At 52.3% G+C, this 17,381-nt stretch overlaps 1 long non-coding RNA gene across 3 annotated transcripts; it reads left to right on the top strand.

The window, feature by feature from the left end:
- The first annotated feature begins 5,922 nt into the window (after positions 1–5,922).
- On the top strand, positions 5,923–13,083 carry LOC123382699. Of its 3 annotated transcripts, XR_006591447.1 has the most exons (4): positions 5,927–7,230; positions 8,913–8,990; positions 11,718–12,031; positions 12,507–13,083. It is a non-coding gene; the product is annotated as an uncharacterized LOC123382699 (long non-coding RNA). The 3 variants fall into 3 exon arrangements; XR_006591448.1 differs by having other exon boundaries at positions 5,923–7,230; positions 11,718–13,083; XR_006591449.1 differs by lacking the exons at positions 11,718–12,031; positions 12,507–13,083 and adding an exon at positions 11,138–11,559 and having other exon boundaries at positions 5,924–7,230.
- Positions 13,084–17,381: the final 4,298 nt, after the last annotated feature.

Genomic DNA, 17,381 nt, shown 5'->3' with positions numbered 1-17,381 from the left:
TGGGAGTGATTTCCATGTCTGTAAATAATACGCCTATGCTGCTGTTTCTGGATTTCTCCATTTGAGATATCCTCTATTGATTTGTAACTAGGAAGGATAGGGAGGTAGTTCACATATATCATCCATACAACCCTCTTCCCCGCCTCCTCCCAACATGGCTAGACAGCTGTTTTTATGCAGCTCCTCTAAATAAAATGAAAATAAATCTGTCGACTACCTTTGCTGCTTCAAGTAACACATTTATTTCTCATGCCGTCGGCTATTGCCAGTTTGGACTCACTATTTTGCGGGATACGGATACCGTCTCTCCTATGTTTCCCCTGCGGCTCTCCTTCCCACCTCTGTCTTCTGAGCATTTACTTGAAATGCTCAAATGTTGCTGACAGGATACTCTAACTTTCTAGCCATAATCAGGTCTTCCTGCTTTGCCTATAGGTTGGTTTTAATGGTTTGAATCCAGTCAATGATGTGTGCATTTGTGACCATGTAAATACTGTCCGTGGCAAGGGCCAGCAATGCCTTGTAATTGCATTTCCCTTTATTTGTTTTAGTTTATCCTAGAGTCTCATATTGACTTCCTTCTTCTTCTATTGCCCTTCTCTTCTTCGCTTCACTCAACAATATCATTTTCTTGAGTTTGTTTTACAACTCTGAGATCACGAGTCATTTGCTCTTCTAAAGAGACAGCCAAGCGCCCCTGGGTGAATTGCTTCTCCGTCACACAGCTGTCTGTCTCTTCCCTGGGACTCCTTCCCTTCACTGATGCCCTGGCCTGGTCCCACTGGTTTCCCCTCCCTTCCACCTTCCCTCTCTTGCCTCCTCTTCTCTCTCTCTCCCTTCCTCCTTCCCTCCTTCTCTTTTTTTTTTTTTTGTTTACACTATCATTTCCCGGTACCCCACCTTCAAGTCATTTCTTAAGAAGGGGTGATTTTCTGAGTCCCTCATTTTTACAAGTGGCCTGGCTCCGCCCTCACACTTGAATGGTAATCGGGACTGATATAGACTTCTGCATTAAGAATTGCTTTTTTTCAGGCACCTGAGTGGCTCAGTCGGTTGAGCGCCAGACTCTGGGTTTTGACTCAGGTCATGATCTCACTGTCCATGGGATCAAGCCCTTAGATGGGACTCTGTGCTGACAGTGGAGAACCGGCGTGGGAGTCTCTCGCTTCGTCTCTCTGCCTCCCCTCACAATAAATAGACTCAAAAAAAAAAAAAAAAAGGATTGTTTTTTCACACGATGTTGAGGGCATTGTTGTAGCCTTAGTTAATGGGAATCCTGAAGCTGGTCTGATTCTTTTTTTTCAACGTTTATTTTTAAGGGCCGCTTGGGTGGCTCAGTCAGTTAAACATCTGACCTTGGCTTGGGTCGTGGCTCGTGAGTTCGAGTCCCGTGTCTGCCTCTGTTCTGACAGCTCAGAGCCTGGAACCTGCTTTGGATTCTGTATCTCCCTCTCTCTGTCCTCCCCTAGTCACACACTGTCTCTCTCTCTCTCTCTCTCTCTCTCAAAAATAAATAAATATTTAAAAAAATAGATTTATTTTTAAGTACTTTCTATACCCAATGTGAGGCTCGAACTTACAACCCCGAGATCAAGAGTCACATGCTCTACCTGTGAGCCAGCCAGGCACTCTTGATTCTTGTATTTTTAGAGACAAACTTGTTCCCCCTCTAGGGAAACTTTTAGGATCTTGTGTTTGTCATTGCTATTTTATTTTTTTTTTTTTATTTATTTATTTTTTCAACGTTTATTTATTTTTGGGACAGAGAGAGACAGAGCATGAACGGGGGAGGGGCAGAGAGAGAGAGGGAGACGCAGAATCGGAAACAGGCTCCAGGCTCTGAGCCATCAGCCCAGAGCCCGACGCGGGGCTCGAACTCACGGACCGCGAGATCGTGACCGGGCCGAAGTCGGACGCTTAACCGACTGCGCCACCCAGGCGCCCCTGTCATTGCTATTTTAAAATTTCACCATGACAGATATGTGGATCTCTTATTCATTTGTGATTCTTGGTGTCCCCTTTACATTTGAAAATTGTTTGGTTTTGGGGAATTACTTTGGTTTTTTTTTTTCTTTTTTTTTTCTAAGTAGGCTCCTTGCCCAATGTGGGGCTTGAACTCATGACCCTGAGATCAAGAGTTAGATACTCTAGGGGTGCCTGGGTGGCTCAGTTGGTTAAGTGTCCGATTTGGCTCAGATCATGATCTCACAGTTCGTGGGTTTGAGCCCTACGTTGGGCTCTGTGCTGACAGCTCGGAGCCTGGAGCCTGCTTCAGATTCCGTGTCTCTCGCTGTTTCTACCCCTTCCCCACTAATGCTCTGTCTCTCTCTGTCCCAAAAAATAAATAAACATTAAATAAAAAGTTGGATACTCTACCGACTGAGCCAACCAAGCGCCCTGTTTTGTTTTCTTATTTGAGAATTTTTTTCCTTTCCATCTTCTTTGTACTTTTTTTCTGGATAGACTTTTATCCAGATATAAGAGTAATTCTCTAATTCTCTACCTTCCAACACCTTTTACTGAAATATTTATTTCCATAATCCTACTTTTATTTTTTTAATGTTTATTTCTTTACTTTGAGGGGGAGGGGAGAATGTGAGCAGGGGAGGGGCAGAGAGAGAGGGAGAGAGAGAATCCCAAGCAGGCTCCTCACTGTCAGAGCAAAGCCCAATGAGGGGCTCAAACTCACGAACCTCAAGATCATGACCTGAGCTGAAGTCAGAAGTCAGATGCTTAACCGACTGAGCCACCCAGACACCCCTCCATAATCCTATCTTTAATTTCTAGTAGCTCACGTTTATTTTCTGGTTGCTTCTTTCATAGCATCTTGTCCTTGTTTAGGGATGCAACAGGTCCTCAAGTCCACTTGAAAATACCGGTCAGTTATTGAAAGCTTTCTTGTGTTTCTGTTTCCCAAGTTACTTCTCTTTCTTATGGAGCATCCTCCCTGCCCCTAATTATTTACTTTTGTTTCCTTTTCATATCTGAGCCTTTTGTCAAATGTCTGATGATCTTTGTCCTTCTGTATTTAAGAGTGAGGCTCGGCTGGCCAGTTGGCAGGTTTCCTTTCCTTTGGGAAGGGAGCCTGGGTCACACGGGGGGATTCCAAGTAGCAGAAGTGGAAGGCCCTCCTTTGCGGTCACTGAACCTTCCAGTTGGGGATGGAACCCTGCTGCCTTATGTGTTGCTTAGGAATCGGGTCTTCCTAGACTGTTGACCAATCCTCTTTTCAGCCATGGCTGGGTCTCCTGACTCCCCTGGGCCGTCCAACGCCACGGCCTCTCTGAGGCCTGAACTCTCCTGTCGTCCTGCTGGGACGATGTGGGGCCTTCTCAGCCGCCTCCCACTCTGGGCTCCCTTCCTCGCCTTCATCAGCAACCACTCGTCTCCCGGTCCGCTCCCATACACCCCCTGAGAATGTTCACCTGTGCTGGTCTTCCTCCTGTTCTCTTCCTCATTAGGAGAATGTGCTTTTCGTCACTGCTTTATTGTCATTTTGGTGGGGGGGGGGGTGTCACAGGAGGGACAACGCACATGTGTGGCCAGTAGTCTGTCTTTAAACAGAAATCTTCAATTCCCTCTTTTTCTGTTTTTGGTTATTTATTTTTTTAAAGTAAACTCCTACCCGCAATGTGGGACTTGAACTCATGACCCTGAGATCAAGAGTCACATGCTCCACCAACTGAGCCAGCCAGGCGCCCCTTCAATTCTCTCTTAATGTGTCTGTTTTATGGTTTTCAGACTGAGGGTCACTCTCTTTTTTTTTTAAAAGATTTTAAAAATGTTTATTTATTCTTGAGAGAGAGAGAGAGAGAGAATGAGTGGTGGAGGGGCAGAGAGAGAGAGAGAGAGAGAGGAAGACACAGAATCTGAAGCAGACTCCAGTCTCCAAGCTGTCAGCACAGAGCCTGACACAGGGCTCGAACTCACGAACCTCGAGATCGTGACCTGAGAGCCAAAGTCAGATACTTAACCGATTGAGCCACCAGGTGCCCCTAGAGAGGTGTTCTTATGCAAAATGACATACGTGCAAAGTTATTTATTGCAGCACTTTTTACTTAGGCAAAACATGGTGGAAAGCCCAAATGACTGAGTAGAGACATAAATTAGAGACAGCCATATAATGGAATATCATGTAGTCACAAACATGAGAACACTTTATGTATTGATAGGAAATGGTATCTAAGATATATTTAGTAAAAACTGGGGGATGCAGAATAAGTGGCTAACATTCTTGTGACATTTGTGTAAAGGGGAAAAAATAAGATGTGTTTGTGTTGTCTATGAATAAAGTCCCTTGAGGTTTACAGCAACAATCACATCTCCAAGGAGGGGAACTAGCTGCTGGGAGATGGGGTGAAAGGGACACTTTCTTTAAAAAAATTTTTTTATTATCATTATTTTTAATGTGCATTTATTTTTGAGAGAGAGACAGAGACAGAGCATGAGTGAGGGAGGGGCAGAGAGGGAGGCAAACACAGAATCTGACACAGGGCTCGAACCCATGAACCGTGAGATCATGACCTGAGCTGAAGTCGGACACTCAGCCGACTGAGCCGCCCAGGGGACACTTTCACTATAAATGCTCTTGGACCTTTTAAATTATGGAGCACACAGATGTGTTGTCTATTAAATATAAATAAATTAAATTTAAAACTCCCCTTTGTAGCATCTCAATTTAGTTTTTTAAAAAGCACGCATACTAAATTAGCATAAAGTAATTGTTTGTTAATCTATATTCTCTGAATTCAGATTATGTTCTAATATAACATAACCCTTTAATATGAAATATGTATTTTGCTATATAATATGCCTGTATATTACATATTGTATTTATCATACTTATCCTCTTTTTTTTTTTTTCAACGTTTATTTATTTTTTTGGGACAGAGAGAGACAGAGCATGAACGGGGGAGGGGCAGAGAGAGAGGGAGACACAGAATCGGAAACAGGCTCCAGGCTCCAAGCCATCAGCCCAGAGCCTGACGCAGGGCTCGAACTCACGGACCGCGAGATTGTGACCTGGCTGAAGTCGGACGCTTAACCGACTGCGCCACCCAGGCGCCCCTATCATACTTACCTCTTTTTAAAGTTCTCTTTATAAAAAAAGAATCTGAAGGGAAAACATCAACATGTTAACAGTGGTTATTTCTGGGTAGCTGGCGGATGAGTGATTTTAATTTTCTTCTCTCTTCTTTTCCTGTTTCTCCCCTCACTTATTTTAAATTTTTAAAAATTTATTTATTTTGAGGGGTGCCTGGATGGCTCAGTCGGTTGAGCATCTGACTTCGGCTCAGGTCATGATCTCCCAGCTCGTGGGTTCGAGCCCCGCATCGGTATCTGTGCTGACGGCTCAGAGCCTGGAGCCTGCTTCGGATTCTGTGTCTCCCTCTCTCTCTCCCCTTAACCCACTTGTATTCTGTCTCTGTTTCTCTCAAAAATAAACATAAAAATTTTTTTTAATTTATTTATTTTTGAGAGAGACAGAGACAGCAAGAGTGGGGGAGGGGCAGAGAGAGAGAAAGAGAGAGAGAAAGAGAGAGAGAGAGAATCCCAAGCAGGCTCCGTGCTGCCAGTGCTGAGCCCGACGCAGGGCTCAATCTCAAGAACCTTGAGATCATGACCTGCGCTGAAACCAAGAATCGGGCACTTAACTGAGCCACCCGGGGGCCCCTCCCCCAATTTTTAATGATAAAGATATATTGCTTCTAATGATCAGGAGAAAGCCATGTATGTTCCCCCTCCCCACTGTTTGCAGGAATCCCTTCAATGTGCACGTCGAGTCCCCTGTTGCATTTGCATCCTCCTCTGTGGTTCCCCGTCCCTCCCCCCCACCCCGCACCCCTGGGAGGGTTTATGACCCGTGAACACGGCCCCTTGGCTGTTCTCCCCTGTCCTACAGTAATGCGACCCAGTCTGTCCAGCTCAAATATCCCCCCTCCCAGATAGAATCAGGGGCGCCCTCCTTTGTGGCCGGGTAACCCACCATCCCCCTCTGGACCGGATTCTTCATGTGTGTGGCCCTTGTCTTATGAGTCACCGTGCTTCCTGGTGCAGCGCAGGCCCTGACTCACCCCGAGTGCCAGGGAAGTGTGGGCCTAACGGCTGTTCCCTCATGGCTTCTTCCGCCTTCTGCAAAATGGAAGTACTGAGAGAATTACTATTGGCCACAGTCTCTGCTTCGGTGTCTCCTTTCTGCGTGTCAGAGTTTCTAGGGTGTGAACTTGGCGTTCTGCCTGACCTGGCCGCAGTCCTTGTTCCCCTCCTTGCGGGGCCCCCTACCTAAGTGGCATTCTTCAAACGGGGACGCATCTTCCAAGCCAACAAGGGGTGCTGGACCCCCTCCCAGTGGTCCGGTGTGAGGAGACAGGGCCCTCCCGGGGTGGCTCGTCTGAGGAAGTAGAGGAGTCCCCTTCTTCATGTCCCTGGAGAACACGGGGCTGGGAGACGAGGTGACATTTGCGGCAGAGACTTGTCCACGGAACCCCCCACCCCCAGCCCTCCAGGAGCCTTCCAGTCTTCCTGCCCGCCCCTATCTGGAGGGATGCTGGCCAGAAGGGACAGGGTGGGAGCCGGAGGGGTGACTGGAGCAGGGCCCTCCTGCCCGTCTCCCTGCCTGGAGGACCTGAATTGTCTTTCCGTTTTGCAGAAGAAAGTTGCTGCCAGAGAATCCCACTCCTTCCCGGTTTCCCAGAGTCCAGAGACCCAGTGGTTCATAAACTGCGCCCCCGCCCCTGTGCCCCCCATCTCTCAACAAGCCCCGCCCCCCGTTCACAGGGGAGCTGAACCTAAAGGAAATGACAGGGGAGAAGATGTCAGGTTCCTCTCCCGTCCATTTTTGCCCTGGCTTCAGGGATGCTATTTGAGACCTTGCCCCTAGTCTGGCCACTGTCGTTCTCACCCTTCTTCCCCAGATTTCCCAAGAGGCCAAGTCTCGGCCCGAGAGTCTGGACACTGGCTCCCTTTGCAGCATCGCCCTCGGATGAGAGCGCCACGAAGGCTGGAGGCGGGGCGCACGTGGCCCTGGGTGGACACGGGCAGTTACTGATGGAGCCCAGACCATTAACGGTCTCCCGTGTCCGAAACCCTTCCATTAATAAGCGCTAATGGCTGATATTTACCGAGGACCTGGTACGTCCCAGACATGTTCTGAGTGCTCTCCTGCGTTAAGGAAATGGATTCGTTGACCACATCTCTGTTTTGCATACAAGGCAACTGAGGCACAGAGAGGTAAAGCAGGTGACCCAAGGTGAATGGTCTAGCCAGGATCTGAACCCTTTGGCTCCAGAGCCTGTGCCCTTAACTGCAAGGCCAAGCTGTTAGGGGAGAGGCCGTCTGCCAGCCCTGCTCTGCCTCCTTCCTGCAGCTTCTTGTAAAGCACACACGTTCCCGGCGAGGGCCCAGGGACGCCTCGTCCATGTCCTGGGTGTGAATTAGTTTAGCAGGTCCTTCCCCCCCGGGAAAGAGTTGGCTGCGGGCCTAAGGATAACCCTGGGCTTCTCGAGGGGTGGGTGGGGAATGGAGCCTCAAAAGAGGGCATGCGGGTCAAGGAAGAGCGGGCAGCGTCCTCAGAGCCGCTGAGGGTGGCGGAGAGGGGGAACGGTTAGGTCCCCCAGCTCGGTAAGGACAACAGCAGGGAGACAAGAGGAGGAACAGTGAGGGTAGAGTGAGGAAGGGCCTGAGCTGGCCCCTCAGAGCCAATGCTTTTAGTGTGACCTCCTGGAGAGGAGCAAAGGGGCTTGGAGGCGGATGGACAGGGGAGTGGACAGACAGACAAGGGAGTGGAGGGGTGGCAACAGCCCTCGAGGCCTGATCTGGGTGTCAGGGTCCTGCGGGCCATAGCCTGAGCCCCGACCCTCCAAGGATGCCCCGGGTCACTCCATCAGAGTCCAGAGTCGTGATTCTGAATTTGAACCCCCCACACCCAGCCCAGCTCTTGGCTCCCCAGGGGCATGAAGTGTGTCTGTGCCAGCTGGAGGCCAGATGCGGCCAGGATCCTTCTGTTGGAATTGCCTAAAAACCTAGAATAAACTTGTGCCACCACATCCGTGCCGTGGACCATTCAGGGCCTACAGCATGCCCCCTGGTCTTCATGGTGATGCGGGGAGGACCCCTTTATCCCTGATTTTGTCACTCATGTTAAGCATGTTGTAAAGGGCGACGGGAGACTTTTCTAGGCTGCAGATTGGTCGTCCTCATAGGCTCCAGGCTGCTTCTCCTGGGTTTCACTCCTCAGGCAAGGGACATGTGCGTGAGGTGAGGCCACCATGAGGTCGCGGCAGGGGCATCGGGCTGCACCCACATTTTCAGACCGGGTTGGTGCTCTCTTTGGCTAAAGTCACAGAAGGCAGTCCAGACCCCAAGGCAGTGTTTCTCTGATTGTGCCCCAGCAACTTCAGAGTCACCTGTGTTGTCTGGCAAAAAATGCAGATTCCAGTCACCTAACCTTGTTCTGTTGAGGGGTGGGGTGGGGGACGGGGCCCAGAACTCTGCATTCTTAGCTAACACCCCAACCAATTCTTATGGACGCGAACGGTTGAGAAATCCCGCTGTAGAACGTGGATTTTGCAGCGTCACGGACCTGGGTTCAAAGCTCAGCTCTGCCACGAAATAGCTGTGTGTGTGTGGTCTGGAACTAATTCCTTAACCTTTGTGAGACGGTTTCCTCATCTGTAAGAAGCGGGTTACTATGCCGGCCCCTTGAGGATTAAATCAAACTGTGGGAAAATCGATACACAACACCCGGCATCGGGGAACCTCTCCGGGGGCACACCCAGCCACGTGGTAAAGGGGGGGGGTGCACAAATTAAATGCCTTCCCTGGGAGGGAAGAGCTGGGCGTACACCCAGCATTACTCATCCATGGCAAACGCCGAACTGTTTTAACACATTTCTGACCCGCGTTTCCTGTAGGATGAGCTCCATGAGCTTTCCAAGGTGACCAGATCCGGTTCCCGTCCTCAGGTGTGAGCCGTCCCAAGTTGGAGTCAGGTGATGTAAACAGAATAACCGTTCAATTTGGCCCCTCGTAGGCAAGTCCTCCATCCCACCCTCGCCCCCAACCCCTTTCCCCTCCACTTCCCATTCCCAAACCCCTCTCGCTGTGGGACTGGGCCCTCTCTGCAAACCACAGGTCAGCCAAGGTCCCCGGGACCTTTAGTCTGGTAGCCGGCTGCCAGGAGTGGGGAGTCTGGGAGTCTTCCTTGCCTTGGCTCCCCGAGTCTGGCCCATCCAAAGAAATGCCAACGCTTGTGAGAAGCTTCCATCATTCATAACGGGTCAGTTCCCTCCGGAAATGTTCCCCAGCTCTGCTGAAAGCCTGCCAGGCGACTCGGTGACGTCCAGCTCTCAGCCCACACAATGGGCACGGGCAGAACAATGTGGAGTCGGAAAAACATCCCGCCTGTCCTTAGGCTCACATCCTCCTGGGAGCCCACCCCACGCCCGTCCCAAGGCTCCCAGAGCTAGTGGGAAAGGGTGGGGGGGGAAGGAGGGGTGCAGAGAGGGGCCCGGAGCAGCTGTGGAAGAGGCGAGGTGAAGAGTGGCTGTCTTCCGAACCAGCTGGGCGAGTCAGATTAGAAGTCAAATGTGCTTATTCTGGGTCCCCTGCCAGCTCTAGGGGCCAAGGGCTCAACAGCTCCATACTGGAACGGATTAAAATCGGAGCTGGCAAAAAACTAGTTCAGTGAGGCAAGTAGGTGTACCTGATGGGAGACCTTGCTTTGTCACTTAACTAACCGTGTGCAAGGTGTTAAACCTCCCAGGGCCTCAGTTTCCACGTCCGTGAAATGGGGTAATCGTGCCTGCCCCTGTCTACCCCACAGGATGTTTTCAGAGCAAAATGGGCTAGTGTGCATGAGAGTGCCTCAGTCATTGCAAGCAAATTCACCAACTGGTGTTGTTCGCCTAACAAAGCAGTTAGGGTTGGGGTGGCAGTGAAGACCGCCCAGACAGTTTACAATCTGAACCCTAGGAAGACACTGAAACCCGAGTACAGAACGCAGGCTGTTAGAATTTCTAGATAGTGAGGCTACGACTGGTTGGAGGTGGAGGGTGTTGGATGACTTACCTCGAGGTCACATTACCCTATCAAGCTCTGGTTTTACTCAGGTTGTGTGTATTTGGGTGACGTTTGGGTGATGGGGGTTATGAGAGGCTGAGACCCCCTGAAGCCCTAGTGTCAGCACTTTGGTGCCGGCAGAACTGAGCACACAGAAAATATTCATGGGGTGGATCACGGAAGACTTCCTGGAGGAGGGGAGTTTGAGACGTGCTTGAAAGGAGGAGGGAGGGAAATGATTCATACAAAACACTGAAGTGGAAACAGGTTGGTGTAAAATCTGGAGCAGAGGGGACACTCTAGGGCATCTGGGGCCCCCCTTCACTCTAGGGACAGGGGCGCTGAACTCCCAGCAAGGGGAAGCACCTGTCCAAGGCCCAGTGAGTCTGACTGAGCCGGAGCTGCTGAGGGAGGTGGAAGGAGAGGTCCAGGCAGAGGGAACACGGACAGATGGACTCTGGAGGCGCAGAGGCTTGAGAGAGGAAGCCCCTTCCGGGAAGGGTGGGTCCTTGGCCCAGCGGCACGAGTGTAGATGGTCACACTACAGAGTGGATGGTCAGACACAGGTGGAGAAAGAGGCTCAGAGGCTGGGGAACATAGGGCTTGGGAACCTTGCAAAGATGCCGGTAGGACCATCAATGGGAAGATTCCTGATGGATCAGACGTTTCATTTTTATATTAATTCATGTTTCTTCACGACCCTGACCCGAACCTAGAGTGTAAAGGTGCAACTCACTTTATGAGGCTTGTAACACTCACAGGTACTGCGGGGGCTGAGGAAGGGGAGGGGAGGGAGGCTCACGGCGGGCAGGCCGCTCCCACCCTCTGGGTTTATCACCCGGGCATCTGTGAGGAGCAGATAAACGCAGCCCACTTCGAAGCCATTATTATTATTCCTGCAATCGGCTTATCTCTCCCTGACCAGACGTTGAGTTCCTTGAGGAGAGAGCACTGTTTACTTATTTCTAAATCTTTAGTGTTTCACAGGGTTGCTTGGGCCAAGGAGATGTTTAATAAATGTCTGTTGAAGTAAACAAAGGACATTTTTTTAAATTTAGTCAATTTGTTAAATTCACAGCACTCTGCCTGGAACATAGATGTGTTAGGATAAGGGACGTCGGAATTCTCCAGCTCTGATGGCAGTTCGGGAGGAAGAGTGGCTCCCCTAGGACAGAAGGGGTTTTATTCATCCCTGGACTCCCCCCCCCCCCCCCCCGCCACAGTACTTCCTCCCTCTAGTGCTCCCTCACGGCACTCACTGGGAAAACAGAGGGTGAGTGATGTCTGCTTCTATCCTGGGAGACAGGTAACAACGCTAACACTTAATGTGGTGCTTTCTATGTGGCCAATAAATTCTGAGTGCTTTCCGTGTATGAACTCGTTAAAATTTTTTTTGATGTTTATTCATTCCCGAGAGAGAGAGAGAGAGAGCACAAGTGGAGGAGGGGCAGAGAGAGAGAGAGAGGGAGACACAGAATCCGAAGCAGGTTCAGGCTCCGAGGTGTCCGCACAGAGCCCGACGTGGGGCTCGAACTTGGGAATGGCGAGATAATGACCTAGGCCGAAGTCGGATGCTTAACCAACCGAGCCACCCAGGCACCCCTATGTATTAACTCGTTTAATCTCCACATTAATCCTACGCTCACTTTATTTTGCAGATGGGGAAACTGAGGCACGGAGAAGCCATGTCATGTGGTCCCACAACCAGGAAGTGGTGGAACAGGATTCAAGTCGAGGCAGCCAGGCACTAGAGAGAGCTCTGCTCTTGATCTCTGCCCTGCTTGTGAATCCTGACCTTCCCCACTACCTTGTATGGTGAAGCTGGGCTGTCCTTTCCATTACCAGGTGGAACTCTTGGCCAGAGGCATACAGTCACAGGTGGTTGAGGATCACCTCTCTAGCCCCTGGCCCCATCCCCTCTTCCCCAAGGCAGCCTTCCCACCCTCAACAGCTCCAGCTTCTGGAACCCCAGGTTTGTTCATTCCCACACCCCAGAGTCAGTCCCAGCTCTTGAAAAGCCAAGGTAGTCAGTCTGGTCTTAAAGCGAATGACCTGATTGGGAGGGTGGCCCAAGCCTCCTGGAGTCCAGGGGGAAGGAGGTTTGCAACCCACAGCCACGGTTTACTACATTTTTCTCGGCCACTCTGAGCAATGCTTCTCACCTGTGGGCCAGACCTTGCTCCCCCACTTGGCAAAGTGGAGACCCAAAGAGTAGTGTCAGACCAGGTACGGATCCGGCCGACCCAGATGGCCACTTCCTCTGCAAGCTGGTAGGACTTAGGAGAGGCAGTGCACAGCCCCAGAGCCCCCAACAGGTGCTCCCCCAGCCCCTGCCACACTGCTTCTAGGGACAGAGCACTGGCTACCTCAGAAGGCAGCTGACCCACTTTGAGTGACACCTTGACCCAATGCTTTTATTGTAAACTTTTCCATGCTTCCTTCCCCAGCTCTGTGGAGACAGTACTCTGGGCTGAGGTCATCTTAAAGGCTTGCAAAATCCTTGAGATGGAAGGTGCCTAATACATTGTTGAAAATAACAGATCTTATCAAGGGTGAAGAAAGCAAGAAACAAAAAAGCGGCCAATTCTAATGCCAGGATTGGGATCCCGGGGGGGAAGGAGAAGGCTGGAATCCCTGCTGCTGGGGACCAGGGTGGACATGCGCAGCGTACCCATGCCACCGTTTACTGAGCACTGGGTGCCAGCCCCAGGGTTCTCTTAAACCCTCACAATCCTGTGAAAAAGGGTGATGCTGCAGAGAAGGAAACTGAGGCACAGAGGGGTGTAACATGCCCAAGGTGGCCCAGCTTGCAAGCAGCAGAGATGGGATTTGAATCCAGGCCTGTGTATTTTGGAGCCCTGGATGTGTAAGACTCCGTCTCAGGAACCCAGGACGCAGCTGACCCCTCCTCCAGGGAAAACCTGGATGGCATAAAAAGGTTTTGTTGTGTTTGAAATGTTAGAGAAGAAAAGAACAAAAAGAAAAGAAAGGAAAAGAAAAGAAAGAAAAGAAAAGAAAAAAAGAAAAAGGAAGAAAAGAAAAGAAAAGAAAGAAAAGGAAAGAAAAGGAAAAAAGAAAAGAAAAGAAAGAAAAAAGAAAAGAAAAGGAAAAAAGAAAAGAAAAGAACTTGGTAAATTTTAAAAGACAACTCTCCTTCCCTCAAGTAACTGAGATCTCATGAGAGGAAGCCAAGACCACATCCTAACTGACTCCGACTCTGAGCTCCCCCAAGTAGGGTCTAAGTCAGGGTCAAGTTTGTATCCGGGTGGTACTGGAAACAGAGCCTGGCACATTGTCAGGAGCCCTCAGATGAATAATGAATGAGGGAAGGAGGCAGGGAGGGAGGAGGGAGAGGGGAAGGAGGAGGCAGAGGGGAGGGGGGAGGGGTCAGGAAATAGGAACAGGGCAGAAGCTCCAAGCAGGGAGGAGTGCTGCCTGCATCCAGGAGGACAAAGCCACGCGCCTGCCACGCTCTGGCTGCACCCCCCATGGCCGCACAGCCACTGCCACAGCGCCCCGTGCCCCCTGCTTGTGTCGACGTCACTAGAAAAGGGATGAGGGTGAAAGAAAGGGAAGCTTGGCCTCAGGAGAGCTTTTCAGGGATTCGGGCTTGGGGAGGCCGCAAGATCTTCTTCCTCAGGGAGAAGGCCAGGTCAGCTGATGGCTCCCCAGGGTTAAGTGTTCCCCCCCAAAGAGGAAGGGGGAGGGGCAGAAAGAGGGCGTGGCAGAGGGGAAAAGGGAGCGAGAGCCAGGAAGAAGGAGGGAAGGAGGGAGAGGAGAAGAGGGTGATGGGCGGGGGAGGCGCCGGCAGGCAGCGTACCCTCTGCCCCGTCCTGTCCTGTCTCGGGCGGTGGCACACCCTCACCGGAGCTGAGTACCGACCTTCAGAAAGGCCGCCAGGCACAGCGGCCTCCGGCCTCCATGTCCTATGCTGCCCTTCTCATTGGTGGATGGTGGGAGGTCCAGAGGGTCCAGAGGAGGAGCTGGCTGGTGGCAGGGGGCCTGTGGTGGGGTGGGGGCGCAGTGACTGTTGGCTAACCCTCTGGTGCCTATGGTGACCTTTGCTTGTAGGTGACCGGAGGGCGAGGGTGCTGCTCCCAGTCCTCAGGACCCCAGCTGTGCATCCTCTGTGCTGGCCGCTGGCCGCCCACATCTCCCCGGGAGGCCGGTGGTGCTGCTCAGGCGGGCGGGCCTGGGTTCAAGTCCTGACAAACCTGCTCACTTGCACACGCTCCATTAGGGTCATCTAAGGAGCTTTTGAAAAACTACTGATGCCTGTCCCCGCCGCCAGGTCTGAGCGAACCGATCTGAGCTGGAGCCAGGCATTGGCATGTCCTACGCGCTCCCCGGCGGCCTCACCAGCCTGCCCGGCCACTGTGCTCCAGCCTGCCTCCTCCTTGCTCATTCTCAAGTACGCTCCCTTCAGGGCCTTTGCTGGAATGCTCTGTCCTTGGGGGTCCACCTTCCCCGCCCTGCCTCAAGTCACGGCTGCCCCTGATCTTGTCAGAGAGCCCCCACCCCTGGCCGTCACATCTGTCCTGACCCTGCTCAATTTTGTCCTGTCACACTTCTGACCCCTGGATGTACCATGTGTGTATCTGGGTGACATCTTTCTAAGCTCTTTGACAGCAGGGACATGGCGGTTCTTTCACTGCCCCATCCTCAGGGCCCAACATAGCGCCTGGCACTCAATGAGCACTTGACAAGAAGGTGTATGGAGACACCTTCTCCGCCAGCAGGCCTGAGCCCCTGGAAGGTGAGGGCACCCCATGCACCTCGGCGTCCTGGGCCCAGCGACCGATTCATGGTGTGAGGATTTGCTCTGGAGACAGAAGGGCTCATGAGTGCTGGGAGGCCTCAAGATGGAAGCAGGGGTCCAAACGGACGGAGGTGGAAAGATGGGCCACAAGGGCGCTGCTTCAAGGAAGACAAGGAGGTCTGGCGACGGTGCTGACCCTCAGTGGGTCCAAGCAGCCGAGCAGGGCGAAGGGAGTGGCGGCCTGGGGGACTGGACCAGACTGGAGGGGCAGGGCGACTGGGAGCCCACAGGAAGGGAAGGGTGGGGCTGCGGAGAGCCAGCCCCAGGTCCCACCCCACCCCTGCAGCCATCCACAACTAGGACCTTTTGTCAGGCAGCTGCAAACTACAAACGCCCGGCAGAGCGGGCATGGTGAAGAGAGAGGTCAGTCGAGACCCCGGGATCCCTGACCTACTCCAGGAGCGGATGGCGCAGTGGTACCAGGGGGGATATGACTCGCTAAGAGGTGCTTTTGCCCAGGGCTCCAGTGAAACGGGCAGGCTCCTGAGCCCTAAGGTATAAGGACATGATGGCGGGGGTGTCCAGGAAACACGTGCCTGTGTTGTTTAGCCTGGTCGCTAGAGAGCCAGGTGATGGCGACTGACGCCCTCCGCCCCTACAGCTCATAACCAGACTCACCAGGTCCTCCAGCTGCCTTCTCCGGAAGCACTTCTGCACTGAAAGGTTTGGAGCGCTAACTACATATGAAGCCTGGTGCGAACCTGTCACTGGGGGCCCCAGGCTTTCTTGGGCAGCTCAGAGTGCCTTGATGCCCCCCCAACATACCTCCAACATACCCCCCCACCCATGTGAGCCTCCACAACAGACAGAACAGCTGTCCCCCCCCAGGAAATCTTAAAGGGGCAGGCCCCTCTGTGAACTGGTGGCCATCGCTGCCTGCCCACAACGGTGGTCTCGCGAGGTGCTCCAGCAAAGCAGCGGCAGCCTGGAGTCCTGCCTTGTGTTGGCTCCCCTGGCTCCGAGGGCCCCGCACTGTCCACACCTCCTTCTCTCTGCTCCTTTCCCTCCTTGAAGACCAATGGCTGGTATGGCCGACAGAGCTGGGATTCTTATTTGCTTGATGACTCTGGGGAAGACAGTTAACTTCACTGTCCTCACCTGCAGAGCAGGGAGAGCGACGGGCTGTTGTGAGGGGTCAGTGAGATGCTTCTGCACATGCTTGGCACGTAGTAGGGAGTCTCATCAATATCAGGTCTGTCTGGGCTCTTTCCAAACTCAGCTTTTTGTTTTGTTTTTGTTTTTTGGTGTGTGTGTGTGTGTGTGTGTGTGTGTGTTTGAGAGAGAGCTCACTGAAGGGGCAGAGACAGAGAGAGGGAGAGAGTGAATCCCAAGCAGGCTCCGTGCTGTGAGTACAGAGCCCAATTCAGGGCTAGATCTCACAACAGTAAGACCATGACCTGAGCGGAAACTAAGAGTCGGACCCTTAACCGACTGAGCCACCCAGGTGACCCCCCACTCAGCTTAAAAAGTCTGACTTGGGGGGCACCGGGATGGCTCAGTCAGTTGAGTGTCCGACTCTTGATTTCAGCTCAGGTCATGATCCCAGGGTCGTGGGATGAAGCCCTCTGTTGCTTAGCATGGAGCCTGCTTAAGAGTCTCTCTCTCTCTCCCTCTGCCCCTCTCCCTGGCTCATGGCCTCTCTCATATTCATATATTCATATATATATATATATATATATATATATATATATATATATATAAATCCCTGATTCCCACCACTACGTCTCCCAACAAGCACTAACTGTCCTATAGTTCGGTGACCGGCTGCCTGAAAAGGGTGAGCAAGTCCAGGGGGCAGAAGTGGTGCTGGGCTGAGAACCAAGCCCTGGTCCGCCCCTTACTTTCATGACCTCGGAAGACATCACCCAACCTCAGCATTTGCTTCCTTCTCTGAAAGCAGCCACGCCAAGGATGTCAGCGGATTGGAAAGTGGTTATGGCTGGCTATGAGGCCACTGGACAGGGAAAGTCAGGAGGTGCGGTTTGGGGCTGGCCTTCTCCGAGTGCTCTTGGGAAAACAAGCCTGGATGCTGACTTGGAAGACAGAGCAGGATGCTGGGAACTTTGAAAGATGTGTGTGCAAGAAGGTTGTGCGTACCCGAGGTGAGAGGCGGTCTGGGCAGCACAAGGTGGATTCAGGGTTTGTGGACACTGCTGCTGGGCTGGAGGACAGAGGTGCTCACCCTCGTTCTGTGCCCTGGCCTCGGCCATTCCCCATGTCAACCCTCTCTTAAACCTCCCTCCTTCCCTCCCAATTAGTCAGGAAGCTGTTCAGTTGGGGGAGCAGGAGGGTCAGCTACAGCAGCCGGCACCCCTCCCCGGGACTCCCTCTCTGGCTGGCTCCACCCCTCCAGCCACCACCCTGGGCAGAGGCCTCCTCCACTCCACCCCACAACACCCAGAGCTGACTTCCGGCCCTGGAGGCGGCAGCATCCGGAATCCAGCAGGAAGGGTGCAGGGAACCCCGCCCAAGCCCAGGGTGGGCTCAGAGATCCACACAAACC

The sequence above is a fragment of the Felis catus genome, chromosome F1 (genome assembly GCF_018350175.1).
Source record: "Felis catus isolate Fca126 chromosome F1, F.catus_Fca126_mat1.0, whole genome shotgun sequence".
Classification (NCBI taxonomy): domain Eukaryota; kingdom Metazoa; phylum Chordata; class Mammalia; order Carnivora; family Felidae; genus Felis; species Felis catus.
Note: the sequence above shows the minus strand (reverse complement) of the source record. Positions and strands in the feature narration are given on the sequence as shown.